This window comes from Panthera uncia, assembly GCF_023721935.1.
Source record: "Panthera uncia isolate 11264 chromosome B2 unlocalized genomic scaffold, Puncia_PCG_1.0 HiC_scaffold_24, whole genome shotgun sequence".
Lineage (NCBI taxonomy): Eukaryota > Metazoa > Chordata > Mammalia > Carnivora > Felidae > Panthera > Panthera uncia.
The window spans coordinates 57,108,640-57,125,066 of record NW_026057580.1 but is presented as its reverse complement, the minus strand read 5'-3'; the positions used below and the strand labels follow the sequence as shown (position 1 = coordinate 57,125,066).

Here is a 16,427-nt window from a genome sequence, read left to right as displayed (position 1 = left end):
CATACACACACACACACACACACACACACACACACACACACACCTATGATACTGTTTAATTTATAAATTAGGCACAGTAAGAGATCAACAATAATAAAATAGAATAATTATAACAATATAGCATAATAAAAGTTATTGTGAATGCAGTCTTTCTCTCTCTCAAAATATCTTTAAAAATATCTTATTGTACTGTACTTACCCTTCTTGTGATGATATGAGATGATACAATCCTACATAATGAGATGAAGTGAGGTGAATGATGTAGGCATTATGATTTAGCATTAGGCTACTATTGACCTTCTGATAATTCATCAGAAGGAGGATCATCTGCTTCCAAAACACAAGTGACCTTGGGAAACTGAAATCACAGAAAGCAAAACCACAGATAAGGGGTGGGGGGCCAGGGGGTCTGCTGTATGTGTATTATGCACTATAGGGGTTTCTAAATCTCTCATTGTTAACGAATTTAAAGTAACAAAGCCCAATTTGGCCAATTTCATACAAAGAGGTTCAATATTAAGTAGGCAAGAAAATACAATGGGAAACAATTCAGACACACCCAAATAATTCCAAATCAACTAACAAGATATCTGCTCTGAGAGTGGCTGTTCAGGTTGAAGCCATTTTCACAAATACCTTTACTCTCACAGTTAAATTAAAAATAAAGGGAATTTAATTTTAATCTTAATTAAAAAGAGAATTTAAGAAATCAACAGCATTTTATAATGGTAATTTTCACCATAGATATCATAGATGTGTTTCTAAAAATAAAAGCATTTGCCATGTAGAAATATACCCACATTAAACATTTGCTAATCAACATGCAGCCTCCCTATGGCCTGGGCCTATCCGTTTTGGATAATGAATATGAGTAGGTATCTTCCTTTTATTTTGTTCCCCTATTTCTCTTTTGTGTGTTTTTATTCTCTAATTCCATTTACAACTGTCAGGAAAGAACTGATGCCTGCCTCTCCATAAAACCTTCTAATGCAACTCACTATTTGATTTTTTCCATGAGTGTTAGTTTTGTTGCTATAACTAGACAGGTATTTCCGGCTGCAAGAACTATATTACACTTTTTAAATTTGCCATAGTACCTAACACAACATTTGATTCATAGTGTGCATTCCATAATTATTAATATAACAAAAGGTAGCAATGCAGACTCTGAAACCAGTGAAGATGGATTATTCAATAAATGCTATTGGGTAGCCATCTAGAAAAAAGTAACATTAGAGCTATATCTCATATTCTACATCAGGATAAATTCCAAATGAATCAAAGATTTAATTGTAAAAATGAAAGCATAAAAGTATTAGAAGAAACCTGGGAGAAGTGTTTTATAATCTTGGTATAGAAGAGGCCTGTTTAAATATGACACAGAAGCTATAAATCAAAAGATTGATAAATTCCACAGCATAAAAAAATTTAATAATAATCTTCATAGCAAAAACTAAAATAAGCAATGGCAAAGGAAAATGACAAGCTGGGATAAATATTTACAACTCATATCACAAACCAATAAACAATAAACACCAACTATTTGATAATAAATGACCCAACAGAAGAATTGGCAAGCAACGTGCACAGACAGTTCATGGGAAATGAAACATAAATAACTCCAAAACACATGAATAAGAATTAAAAAAATGAAAATTAAAACTACACTAACATACCATTCTTTACCTATCAGATGGGCAAAAATACAAAAGATTAATAATGCTGTTTGGCCAGGCAGTGGGGAAACAGGCATTTTTGCATGCTGCTAGTCAAAAGTATACACTGGCACAACCTCTCTGCAGGGTAATTAGGCAATATTGTTCAAAATTACAGAAGCACATACTTTTTAATTCAACTCCACTTCAAGGAATTTTTCTTATAGACATATTTACTTAACAGGTGAAAAGACCTCTATATAAGATTATTCACTAAACTATGGTTTGTAATAGCAAAGCTGGAAACTGCCTAAATGTACACAACCAATGCCTGGTGAAATAAATTATAAAGCACCCAAAAAAGAAAAAAAAAGTATTAAAAAAAAAAGATAATTCACTACTTGGGCTATGGGATAATCTCCAAGATCTGCATGTGAAAAAGCAAGATTCAGAACTATGTGTAGGGTATACTACCATAGCGTATAAAGCAGGCTGTACAACAGGGATGTTGTACAAACACCACTTTGCTTGTATCTACATAAAATGTCTGTGTAACAATACACAAGGAACAGGTAATATTTGTTGCCTCTGGGATGGAAATAGAGATAAAATAATAATTTTCATGGTATTTTTATTATGTACCTTTTTTTAAAAATTATAAACCAATTGATTATTCTCCTAATCAATACTGGATTAGGAGTATTACTAATACTAATAGTACTGGATTCATAGTATGAATTTAGGAAATACGAAGGAGGGTAAGTGCTTAAATAATAACACTGTCCTTTATCTGCTTCTTGTTTTTAAACTTACAAATTCTTTTATATAAATTACCATATTGAGAAATAAATGATTTTTATTAATTATCTAAACATTTTGGACTCCATTTGTAGTTAATTTCTGAGAAAATCGTCCCACAAAAAGTAGCACTTACTTCAAGTGTTAGAAAAAAAATCCCCCACCCCCATTCAAATCATTTTTTTGACTGCCTACACATGAATAAAATTCTCACAATCTCATGACCATGGGATCATGACCTGAGCCGAAATCAAGAGTCATGCACTTAATTGACTGAGCCACCCAGGGCTGCAGCAAAACTGATATTTTAAATTACTGGTCTATTTTCTTCAATTTTTTCTTAACTCTAGGACAACTCTTTGTTTCACTTTTTAATTAGAAAACCCAAATAATTCACTGGATATGAAAACTTATTATTTCTGTGAGAGATGAACTATACAATCCTCTAGTCATAAAAAAAAATGCTTATTCCATCTGAATAATGATCTAAAGGCCTATTTTTAGGATTATATGATATATTTTAAGTTACGTAACAATAAACAAAAAGATATTAGTGTTCCCTTCCCAATCCACCTCCTACCTTTAGAATATATTTGTTTCCAAACAAAATGCAAGATCTTATAATTTTTGAGACCCCAATGCCAGAATAATGCAAGCATTTTTCTTTACCACCCCAAATTCCAGGTATAAATATCCTAAAAAATTATACCGACACAATTTGAATAACATCAACATTTTAATGAGTGGCTTATGTCAGTCAATTACAATTCCAGAAGAAGAGCCCAGAGTATTATATAATCTCAGAAGGCCCTGGTTTGGTACCAAAATATATTATCTTCAAAACTATAAACGCTTTCTCCCCAATTTATTAATTAATCATAAAAATAGCACAGGCTTAACTTTCCCCCACCTTAGTCAACAAAGCTTTGAATCAAAACTGAATCCAGAGATGATGAACTCTAATAGGGTCAGGTAATATGGTTGATAAGTTATAGGAAAGGTGGTAAAATGAGAGCTCAGACTTCATTCTAGAGGGAGCAGAGGCTACTTCCTCTCAGCCCTTGTTCCAGACCTTCCAGAAAAAATACAAGTTTGGATCTCCATGTGAGACATTGTGATTCTTAAGTATGACAACTTCTCAGTCTATATATAGTCACATTGTAAACCTTCCTTTATAGGACCCCTTGGGTGTTCCACAACAATGTGGTGCCATGTGATAGTGAGAAAATGAGGGGTCTGGGAGTCTCGTGGACTAGAGTTTGAATTCCACCTCTGCCACTTAGCAACTGTGTGACTCTCAGGTGAGGTGCTCTCTAGCTCAGTTTCCTTATCTGCAAAATGGACATATATGTCTTTTGTGAGGATTATAAATAAAAATATATAAATGCCTAAGCATTCAAAAGTAATTTTAAAATCATGTTTGTTAATACTTTTCCCTCGTAAACCAAATAATAGTGTCTTTTGGAGGAAACTTCCACTTGATCTTCAAATCTGGATTTAGTGTAAAAAACATTTATTGCAGTTATAAAGTACTATCAATGTGATTTAGAGAAATCATAGGCTGTCTGGCAGGATATTAGGTATTTTGCAGCCACTGTTGTACACAAGGATAGTGCACTCTGATTGGTCCCAACTATGAACTGTCACCATCAACCTACAAAACATCTTGTTTATCTAAGAGGGAAACTTGTTCTATATGTATATACACAAACACTTTTTGAGTGATGAAAAGGAGAATAAGGTAAAAAGAAAGGCAGATATGAATAATGCAAGAGGCAATACTAGCATTTTGGTTCAGAGTTTGGATTTGGGTTTGAGCTTGAGGTGGAACAACTTCTGAGTCCTAACTTTATCATTTTCTAGCTATTAAGACTTAGAAGAGTTGATACTTCTCTCTGTCTTTTCATCTGAAAAAAGCTGGGATACTAAGGGCTCCTGGGTGACTCAGTCAGTTAAGCATCCAACTCTTGATTTGGCTCAGGGCATGATCTCACAGTTCATGAGTTGGAGCCCAGCATTGGGCTCCACACTGACAGAACAGAACCTACTTGGAATTCTCTCTCTCTCTCTCTGTATCTCTCTAAAATAAATAAACTTAAAAACAAAAAAGCTGGGATGCTATATAGCATATAGTATTATAGTGTTAGCTGTTATTGTCCTTATTTATACTACCACATTCACATAAGATAGAAACACTTTAAGCAATGCAACATACTAATTCTCTCATAAAATAATTGTGAAATAATACATGTATATATTAAATTTATTTGAATTTTGGAAATTAGTTCATAATCATCAAGATGGCATCCAAAAGAAGGTAACCATACATGTCAATGACAAATTAAGACTCAATTCAGTCATATAAAGTTCCAACAAGGAATCTATCAACACTAGATATAAATGTGATTAGATTGAATCACATCTAAAAAACAATAATGTCTTAAGTCTTTGAAATATACTAACATTGATGATTCCTTACATTTAAAGAATATTGTATTCAAATTGCTCACATGTTTATCTCACTTGATCCTCAGAATAAGCTATGTAATAAAAATACAGTAGGTTTAAGAATAAAGAATTGGGCTAAGAAAGATTATGTGACTTCACCAATGATGCTTGAATAGGAAATGATGAAGCTGAGGCCAAAATACATATTTCCTCACAGGTAATTCAATTTTCAGAATATTATACCACAATGAACAATTTGGCATTTCCCCTTTTGTGTTAAAACCAAGGTGTGATTTTTATATTCCAGATTTATCACTGTAAACTCTATTGGCAATGGCTTAAACGACCTTAACTGGCCTTTAAATCACTGTTTCCAGGTACAGATATATAGGCATTGTGTTGAGAATCATTGTTCTCTTCGTAAATATGTAGTAAATTCTCCAACCTTACTATGTTTAATGTTTAGCAATTAGAAGTACCCATGGGAAAGAGACATAGGAATCCCTTTCTGATGGAACAGCCCTCCTACCTCAAGGCTCCAGATGAAATCTTGCCATGGTAACCATTTGGTTTAGCATAGCAATCATTTGTTAAATTATAATATTCAGGAGACTAATGATATTCCAATATTCTGTTAAAACAATTATTCTAAAAACTGATTAACCAAACCAGATAAACATTTTAATTTTGTAGAACAGTATCACACAGAGAATTAAATTAGTATGGACTGGTTTTCCTTTAGAAAACCCAATTAGGTGCCAAAGAGGAGGTCATTTACGTTAGCTGCTATAGCACAAGTCAAATTGGTATTTTTATTAAGCTAATGTCAGTAATTGTATTTTAAATAAAAAAGGTTAACAGATACACCTTAAAAATTGTATTTATAAGAAAATATAAATGGTATAAATATAACGGTAAAGTGCTAATAGAACTGCCATGTGAACAGCTCATATTAAGTCAGAAATAAAAACACATTTCTAAAGAACAGATTCCTTGCTTGAGGGACAGGTTGCACTTAGTCCTAGTCCCCAATCCAGTGATGTGCTAGTAAATGTCTAACATTAGCTCTAGAGAGGAAAAAAAATCTCTCATCTATACCATTTGCCAATTTCCATAGTATCAATACTCTCATCAGGTCTGATTTCAAGCTACCAACATGAAGTCACTCACTGTGGAGTTAGAAACATAGGGGCACAATGGGTTCTCACAAGCCAGAACAAGCCACCACTGCCCAGACTCCGGAACCAATTCAAATCTCCAGAGGTAGAACTCAGAAGCATGTATTTTTAAAATGCTTTCTCAGTGATTTTGCTATACTCAGTCCATAGACCAGTTTTTAGCAACCACTAGACCAGCTTATCATGCAACCATGAGAGCCTGTAAGGTTAAGAAAGGGAAAACACTTGTATGACTGTTTCAGACGTAGTGCAAAACCAGGTGGAAGTGACATTGGCATCACTGTCACCTAGGAAAACTCTGAATAGTGGTAAGGATATTTCACTTTTATGTACAGCTGCTTGTGAGCCCAAATAAATGACAAGTCTTTTTGATACCTTCCTAAGCCAACAAGTGCTTGTCTCTGATAAAATAGTCACTGAAATCCTCAATGCTTTTTTAAAGGAGTCATTCAGGCCAGTCCTCTGCCTCCAAGAAAGGATGGCAGCTTGGTGGTATTTAATTACCCACAATCATGAATTACTTATGGGCCATTTTAATGCTGGGTGCAAATTACTCAATTGAAGCCAACAAAATGCAGGCATTACCTCTTGTAGACATCCCCAATTTCATACGAATTTATAACCTTTAGTTTTCACATTTGTACCAATCTTCAAAAGATAGGAAATGAGTTAAGATTAGCATTGGTAAGTGTCTTTGCCTAGGTCCCCTTGGAAGCCTGAGAAAAAAGTTTTGCAGGCAAGTAGTTTATTTGGGAAAAGTGATCTCAGAAAATAGGAGTGAGGTAAGGGAAAATCTGTGAGGAAGGAGGAAAAGTAAATGCAAAGATGTGTTAAAGGAAGGACCACACTCTCTACCTGGACTCCCACCTACAAAAAGCTTCAGCTGAGGTAAAGGAAATAACTACAATTTTGAATGAAGATGGAAGTGTGTATCGATACATGAGAGTGTACACTTTAGATTATTGAATTAAGACTGCATATATGACTTATAGACACTATAAGGCCCTGAGAGAGAGCAGAAAAGCCATAGAACTGGCCACATTTCCATCTAGTAGCAGACAAGCTGGTTCCATTGAAGAAATTTAAAGGGGCAGCATATCTCATGATTATATGAATTACAAATATAAGGCACCACACAACTTGCTTAGAGCAATTGACCTTATGAGATCTATTTTTCTAGAAAAAATAAGTTAACAGATGATTATTAGACATTTGTTGACAATACCAAATTTTAGGGTTTTTCACACTAAGCAACTCTAATTCACTTAAATTGTATAATTAGAGTAATATAAAAATTTCAGAAATGTTAGGCACCATTTGTCTTAAAAAAAACAACCCAGATAATTCTTATACACACTAACATTTGAGGACATTAGTCAGTAGCAGCAGTTCTTAATGGCACAGTGCTAGGGCGGAAGTCATTCCTCTGTAACCCCTTCATAAAGCAAAGAAACATTAAAATGGAAAAAAGAAAAGCCTTACATACAGTGCAAGCAACAGAGCAGAGCAGTTAGGGGATTGGAATCTGCAGTTAGATTGCTTGGTTTAAACAGTAGTAACCTTGGGCAAGCTATTTAATCTCTCTAAGCCTCATTTTCTCATCTTAAAAACGAGGATAATAATTTCTACTTCATAGGGTTGCTGTGAGGATGAAATGAGATAATGTATATGAAGCACTTAGCACAGTGCCTGCCATATAGCAAGTTTTTAACAAATATTACCATTATCATTACCACATCAGTCCTCTAGAGAACACTGTCATACACATATAACACACAATCAGGTAGGAAGTAAAAAGAAATTTCTAAACTGTTACATGGATGCATAAGGCCACTATTGATCTTACTTTTATTCTTTCTCTCTCAAGAGGAAATATAATAAATAAGAAGTTTGTTGTGGTAGAAGGGACATCTTGAATGGCTTTTGCACACAACTCACTTCTCACAATCTCAGTTTCCCCACCTATAGACTGGTAATCCTAAAGCAATCCTTATATCTCAGGGATGTTGCAAGACTAGAAGACATGGCATGTTGTGAAGAGCCCAGAAGTGGGCACAGACGCAGTCACAGAGGTCATGCAAGTGGCTTCGAAGTATATTACCTATGCTAGGAAACTTTTCTTACATTGCAATGGAAAAACTGCAGGAACCTCACATCTGGGCTTAGAGGAAAGTAAGAAAGATGGTCTTTCCTTGGAGAAGTGACTTCTTAAGACACAAGACATAAGAAGATTGCAATCAAAGTTCCTGCCTACCACTAGCTTTAGGCATATCATTAAGAATATCTTTAAAGATGAATACATAGAGATCAAAAGAGATAAATTTAATTATTCATAATGTGCAACATTATAAAATTAAAATTCTTAGCATAACTTTTGGCCTGAATCGTTATCAGTTTTCTGCTCCTGAATGTTCTGATTAAATATGTCAATATTCATCAATACTAATGATTACAAGGCAATAAGTGAAATAGTACCACATAAATATAAATCTGTTTTTAAAATGTGAAGTATTCTGAAAACTGTAAATATTAAGATATAACACATGTGACTGACATTTATTAATATTAATTTATAAAATACATACCTCACATAAGTTTAATAAATATCTTAGGAAAAAGCTATCTTCAGCACTGCCAGATCTTACAGACACCATTTTGCAATGAATGGGTACACTGTAGCTTAATTTTATCTTCCTTCAGATAAATAAGACTTGATTTAATCATCATGTAGTCATCAGATAAATAAGGATGTAAAAAAAGGACCATGAAAGGCTATAGTCCAGCATCACAAGCAGGGACAAGTGAAAACACCATCTACTGACTGTGTGATCTTGCCCATCTCTTTTCTTCTTTAAAAGAAAAATAACTAAACACCCTGTCAGGGTCAAACTGAAGGCAAAGGAGCAGGAGAACTGTTAAATGCATATAGGAATAGATAAACTACTCAACCTCACAGTGACTCAGATTCCTCATCTGTAAAATGAGGTATGAAAGTTATCGTTAATAACCTTTGAAACGTGTAAATTCTGTGATTCTAGGTTTAGACTGAAGGTATCAAGGCAAAAGTTGAGAAAGCCCTCTCTCACTGGACGTCTGTCTTAGACATAGACACAATTCCCAAATCACATATGAATCTTGTGCACTTTTTTCTTCATTGACTGCCAGGCACAGCAGAGATTGTTCAGGTGATAGCACTACCTAAGGCAATACACACTTTAAATACAGATAGGCCCTTCTTCTAAAAGAACTTTGAAAACTGTGAGCTTAATTGCAATTAAAAGGCCATTGAAATTCAGTACAACTAGAAGACAAATTTTGAGTTTACTCCAGTATTAAAATAAGCAACTTTGTAATAAAATATATCAGTATGGATTTTATGCCCCCCAAAAAAAGGATCATCAATGAATAGGAGTATGTATAACATTTAAATATTTATGCATAAATTTGCAATTTACTGCAAATTATTGAAGATTATTGGTTTCTCTAATAAGTAATCAGTGTATTAAGGGGATTTTAAATTGAAGAAAGTAATTTAAAATGGCCAAGCATGCTTAATGAAAATTATCACATTTTAATATCTCTTTTCTAATTAATAAGTATTTTTCTAAAATTTAAAAGAAGCCAGGTGTTCAATAAGTAAAAATAATGTCTATGAAGTCTAGACATTTTTATATTATCCTGATTTAGATGGTGTTTTAGGATTAGAAAGGACCTTTAAATATCACCCATTTAATCCCCCAGCATCATATTTGCCAAGTGGTCATCTAAAGAATGTTTGAATTCTTCAGGTTTTGGGGACTCACTGCCTCTCATTTTATCTTCAGAGACCACAGAATATTATAATTTCTTCTATTCTGCCAAATAGAAGAATTCTTAACTTAGAAAATTAACAGGGGCACCGGGGTGGCTCAGTGGTTTGAGCATCTAACTTTCGCCCAGGTCATGATCCCATGCTTTGTGGGTTCGAGCCCCACGTCAGGTTCTGTGCTGACAGCTCAGACCCTGGAGCCTGCTTCATTCAGGGATTCGGTGTCTCCCTCTCTCTCTGCCCCTCCCCCACTCTGTCTCTCTGTCTTCCAAAAACAAACACTTAAAAAAGCAGAAAATTAACAAAATAAACAAATAATTTAATGTTAAATGTCTTTGTAATAATACTTCAATAAAAGCAAACAACTTGTTAGTTTAATTCAATTGAGACTGGAGTCATGTGGCATTATGCAAACTGCACAGCACAGGTGGAACAAATTTCTATGGTATTGTTCTTGATATGGCAGAGACCAACTGTCCTATTCCCCCCAGACTGACAGTCAGAGCCTACAACTGGCCATGAGCAGGCGCAAGTCCTGAAGAACAACCATCAGTGAGCTCTGATCTGCCTGAGCCAATGAGTATGAGGTCTGACTGGATATTAGTCACAGGCTGAAAGGTCTGGAATTTATCTGTCAGCTAAAGCTCATGTCTTCTCTGGCACCAGTGTTCCTAAGCCCCAGGCTGGACCCTTTGCCCCACCATCCTTACCAGTCTCTATTTCTGAGCTTCGGCCATGCTTTGCACTTTATATTCAAGCTCCATATCCTGAATTCTAGTCCATTTGCCCGGGATCCCAACCCTATGCCTACCTCTTATCTCCCTAATGGGGCTGGACCCTAGATTTCTAGTTCTATCTGGATCTGTTCTCCCAGAACAAGCTACCTCTGCCTGTCTGTAATTATCTACCCTTACCAGATACTCTATGGCTGGGCCATTCATCATTTTAAAAGCATATACTTCAGGGCATCTGGGTGGTTCAGTTGGCTGAGCATCCAACTTTGGCTCAGGTCATGATCTCACGGTTTGTGAGTTCAAACCCCATGTCAGGTTTTGCATTGCCAATGCAGAGCCTAGTTCCGATTATCTGTCTCCCTCTCTCTCAGCCCCTCTCCTTCTCCTGTGCTCGTTCTCTCTCTCTCTCTCTCTCTCTCTCTCTCTCAAAAATGAATAAGTACCTTTAAAAATTTTTAAGAAAACATAAAAAATAAATTAAAACATCTGTGATGCTAATGGTAGTTGCCTCAGACTTGAACTACTTACTTCCCCTTGAACACTGGAATATGGACTTCCAGTAACACAACCTAGGGGGCAACCCTGTTGCTATGTTAATAGGGACATCATGAAATAATAAAAGAAGTCCTGGCCCAGGTCAATTTCCCAAGCCTTCTCCCCACCTGGTCCCGACTTACTACACTTACATGCTTTTGAGGTCCATAAATACCTAGTGCTAGAAACTCTATCAGTTTACTAAGACAACAAATTTAAAGAAGGAAATATTCTTTAAGGGTCTACAGAAGGTTGATACAGATTAAGGTACAAAGATTAAAAACAACAACAGTAGTTTCATGAACAATTAAAAACATACATTCCCTGAGCAAGAGTTCTACAGGATGGCTTGGTAGAAGAGGATGCTTGTCAAGCTAAATGTATCTAACAGTGACAAAATGAAGCAACAAATTTCCAACCTATGCAGGGAGATATTTTCAAGCAGAAATATCTGACCATTGTTTATTAAGTCACATCTTATAAGTGACTTCAGCCTGGCAAAAATCACAACCTTGCTTTCCTAATCCCACCACTTCATGAGACTATTCCCCTTCTAACACCCTCATCATGCACACATAGGAATTGTACACTCTCGTGTTTTTCTTTATCTCATGTGAATATATCTTATCTTCATAGATTACAAACTCCATACCTTACCTTATCATTCCAGGAATGCTTTCAGTAGACAATAAATTCTTACTGAATTTCACAGAACTAACTGAACTGAAATAAATTGGGATAAAAATGACTTTATATATTAGATGAACTAAGTTGGCAAAACAGTTGAATCAGATGCCTACTGTAGTTCTGAGACTGAATAATTGAGGCTTGGAGAAAAGGCCAACAAAGATACTGCCCAAATTAGAAAACAAAGTGTGGAACAACTATAATACAGGCAAATGCTATCAGTTATGGACTGTGGTTAGCAGAATAATGCTCCCCTAAAGACACTCACCTCCTAATCCCTAGAACCTGTGAATATATTATCTTAAAATCAAATGAAATTTTCTTAATTTAAGGTTAAGAATCTTGAGATGTGAGGTTATCCTAGATTATGAAGGTGGGCAAAACGTAATTAAATGAGTACTGGAAATTAGAAGAGGGAAGCAGACGAGAGGGTCAAAGAGATGATAGGGAGGAATAATGAGAGATTCGAAACATGAGAGGGTCTCAACTTGCCATCACAGGCTTTCAAGATGGCAGAAGGGAACTATAAGCCAAGGAACATAAGTGGTCTTCAGAAACTGGAAATGGCCTTTGGCTGACAAGCTAGCAAAAAAATCAGTCCTACAACCACAAAGGAACCAAATTCTGCCATCAACTCAAATAAGCAGGAAACAGATTCTCCCCTAAAACCTCCAGAAAGGAACAGTCTGCCAACACTCTCTGATTTTCATCTAGGGAGATCTGTCCTGGACTGCTTACCTATTGTACTGTAAAATAAAGAATCTATGTTATTCTAGTCCATTAAGTTTACAGAAGTGAGTTACGGCAGCAACAGGAAACTAATAAAGGGAGAGATGATTTATATGCCTGTCCTAGCTGGACAGTCAGAGTGACTGGTTCATGTGACTGAGGGTTTACAGTTCACAATTAACTACATAGTTTGGGGATTAGCTCAAATGCAGAGATCAGGAGACATTTCTGAGGCAAATAGTAAATGATCCCACCCAAAGAACTACCAAATTTAGTTCTTTTCTTCAACTCTTCTTCACTGGCTTGTCCCAGCCCCCTCTAATTTTCCAACTTTTATTTAGCAATTTATTTAATAAATCTTATAAGGCTTTAAGGATGAAATACATAACATGCAACGTCTGTCCTCAAGTTCATAACTTTGTCAATACAGCAGACGTACCAACAACTTACATTGTGTAAGCAAAAGAGTTGACAGAGTACTTTCACTGGCCATTCTCATTTAACCCTTAGCATCTTTCTATGAGGGACACTAACTGTACTCTAGACTATAAGTAGCCACAGAGTGTGAGTGTAGGGGTGTGTGTGTATGTAGAAAAATACATTCAAAATGGGGCAAAAAGGGGAAAATTCTGAGAGGAAAAAAAGATGCTCTGCTAAACTATAGCTAGTTTAATCTGCACAGTGTACATGTGGCCATGAGTAGGAAATATTTTACCCCCCAAAGGAATTCAAAATCAAAATATCTTTTAAATGAGATTCCAAATGGATCGAAGAACTATTATATCCACTAAGAACATACTAATCTAAATTCTAAATAAACTTCTACCTTGTGATCCATTAATTTTCAAAATAGCTTTTGACTTTCTCCAATACCATGTAAAACCCAACAATTAGTTTATGAGGACTCCATGAAGAGACAGGAAGTGAATTCATTGTATACCCAACCTACATCACTGTGTGAAGCACTTTACTAGCCTCATCGCACTTACCTCAGAACAGTCCCATTAGTCACTCATCTCCTAGGTAATACCTTGGTCATTGAGGAATTTGCAACTTAGGGAAAAATAAGTATGCTAGTCTACTGGTAGAGAAGTATCCAAGGAAAATCAATAATGTGGCAATAAAATTGTTATCAGTTAGACAAACTGGACAGCAAAACGAATAAGTCAGATAAAGGTATGTAGCACACCATATTAATTTTCTATTGCTGCTGCAGCAAATTTCCAGAAACTTAATGGTTTAAAATCACAAATTTGTTTTCATACAGTTCTGGAGGTGAGAAGTCCAAAATCTGTCTCACTGGGATAAACTCAAGGTGCTGGTTACTTCTGGAGTCTCTAGGGGAAAAAAAATTGTTTCCCTACCTTTTCCAGCTTCTATAGGATGCCTGCATGTCTTGGTTTATGGCCGCTCACTCTATCTTCAAGGTAGCAAGATAGCTCTTTCCAATCTCTTTCTCTGACCTACTTTTCTACCTTTCTCGTAAAAGAACCATTATGATTACATTAGCCCAGCCAGATAATCCAGGATAATCTCCCCATCTCAAGATTCTCAATCACACATTCGAAATACCTTTTGCCATGTATGGTAACACATTCACAGATTCTCAGTTATCTTTTGGTGGGGGGAGCTACTAATCAGCCTGAGCATAGGCAGATTAGAGTTAGGAAAAAAACACAGTTTAGCTAAGATCAAGGATGTAAGAGTAGGTCAAAAAACTGGATGAAATGCCTGAACACATCTGAGAGTAGGTGTTAGTGTTTCCAAAATATACTCTGTGATACAATATGTACAGTTGTTAGAAGTAAATGAACTCTCTATGCAGAAGTAAGTGAATGGAGATTGGTGGAACAATAAATCTATGCTGATTTAAGAAAGCAGTCACTCTGAAAAGGGACAAATTCAGAAGCAGTAAAAAAATGAAGCTGAGTGAAGGTTAATGGACTATGCAAAGTCTCTCTCTCCAGAACTTGGGCAATAACGCTGTGTTCAGAAGACCTAGACACAATTTTCCCAACCATTGGCATTCCTATTGCTGCTCATTAACTGGTTTCAAGTTTCCCTTAGGATGTTGTAGAAGATTTTGCTCCCAAATAATTACCTTAAAAGCTCTAAGCAGCTCCTGAGGGAAGAAACCCAGAGTTAGCTATCTCAGCACTGTAAGGTAAAATAATCAGGAAAAGAAAGAACCAGTGATGGCTCATAAAGGCTTTGAGTTCCCTGAATTCTCAAGGCCATGCTACTTATAAGGTCTATATTGCAGGTTATTACTATAAAAGTGTGATAAAGAAACATCATTAGTGTCAGTGACAGAGGACAGCTTCAGGGCCCAGGAGTATGGCTTAAGCATCCTTCCCCATCTCACCTGTATTCCATTACCACACGTACCTCACCTGTCTCTGCCTTCAATCTTGCCCCACCAAATTCATATGCCTTTGAAGCCCAGATTATTTTTCTGAAACACATGTCTGGTCACTTTGCTTTCCATCTTAACTTCTGATAATTCTTACTGCTGGTAAAATGAAGTATAAACTCTTCAGTTTAACACATAAGGTCCTAAAAGTGAGCCTACCTACTTTTATAATGTCATATCCTATGCCCCCAATCTGTGTGTTAAACACTTTCGTCAAAATGGATGTCTCAGTATTTAAGATACCTTTCACATTTTTATCTCTCTGTCCTTGCATAATGCTATTCCTTTGGCTTGAAAAAAAATGAGCTATTCATTCATTTGCTCTCTAATTCAAATGCCAATCACTCAGTAAAGCCTTCCTGAAAGCAACTCAGCAAAGTTGTAAATTCTTTCTATGTTCTTTGCCCATTGCTAGCATAGAGGCACAGAGAAAATGTTCCCAGTAAATGGCAAACCTGAACAAAAGCTATGACAGTGTCACTTTCCAAAGGGTTCCTGTTAGGTCAGGCCAGCTCCCAAGAAACTGGTTTGCAAGGGCACATGGGTGGTTCAGTTGGTTAAGCATCTGACTTCGGCTCGAGTCATGATCTCGCAGTTCATGAGTTCGAGCCACACGTCAGAGTCTGTGCTGACAGCTCGGAGCCTGGAGCCTGCTCTGGATTCTGTGTCTCTTTCTCTCTCTGCCCCTCACCTGCTCATCCTGCTCATGCTTTCTCTCTCTCTCTCTCTCTCTCTCTCTCTCTCAAAAATAAACATTTTTTTTTAAGTTTAAAAAAAAGGAAAGAAAGAAAGTGGTTTTCAGCATGGGCTGCCCATCAGGATCAACGATGAAGTTTTAGAAAAGATAAAAAAAGTTCCTAAGACCCACCCCAAGCTTACTAATAAATCAAATCTATGGTAGTGTTACTGAGAGAGTTTGCAAGTTTTTTTTTCTTTTTAAGTTTATTCATTTATTTTGAGAGACACAGAGATATAGTGTAAGTAGGGAAGACGTAGAGAGAGAGGGGGCAGTGGATCCAAAGTAGGCTCTGCGCAGTCAGCAGAGAGACTGACATGGGTCTCTAACTCATAAACCATGAGATCATAACCTGAGCTGAAGTCAGATGCTTAACCAACTAAGCCACCCAGGCACCCCTACTTGCAAGTTTTTAATAAGCCTCACGGCTGATTCTGATGCAGACATGGGAATGAAGATCCTCAACCAGGCTGATGGCACTATTAAGATGGAACAGCCAATGCTAGTAATTGGGCGTGTGGAATCAGACCCATAGGAGATCTCTGCCAGAGCTAAACTAGTAGCCAGGGCCACAGCTATATAGGCCGAGACTTAGGGCACCAGAGAGCAAAGTCAGGAAACCAAGGTAGAAGCTTTTCTACATGGACCAAAAAAAAAAAAAAAAAAAAAAGTCAGAATTGGAAGAGTGGAATTCAGTAAGGAATTCA

The 16,427-nt window shown here is 36.3% G+C and overlaps 1 long non-coding RNA gene across 1 annotated transcript in view; it reads right to left on the bottom strand.

Moving 5' to 3' along the window:
* Positions 1 to 203: 203 nt before the first annotated feature.
* LOC125938719 (uncharacterized) overlaps positions 204 to 16,427 on the bottom strand; it is a 49,582-nt gene continuing 33,358 nt past the window's right edge. The window contains exon 3 of the long non-coding RNA XR_007462787.1: positions 204 to 358. This is a non-coding gene — a long non-coding RNA (uncharacterized LOC125938719). The remainder of the gene's footprint in view (positions 359 to 16,427) is intronic.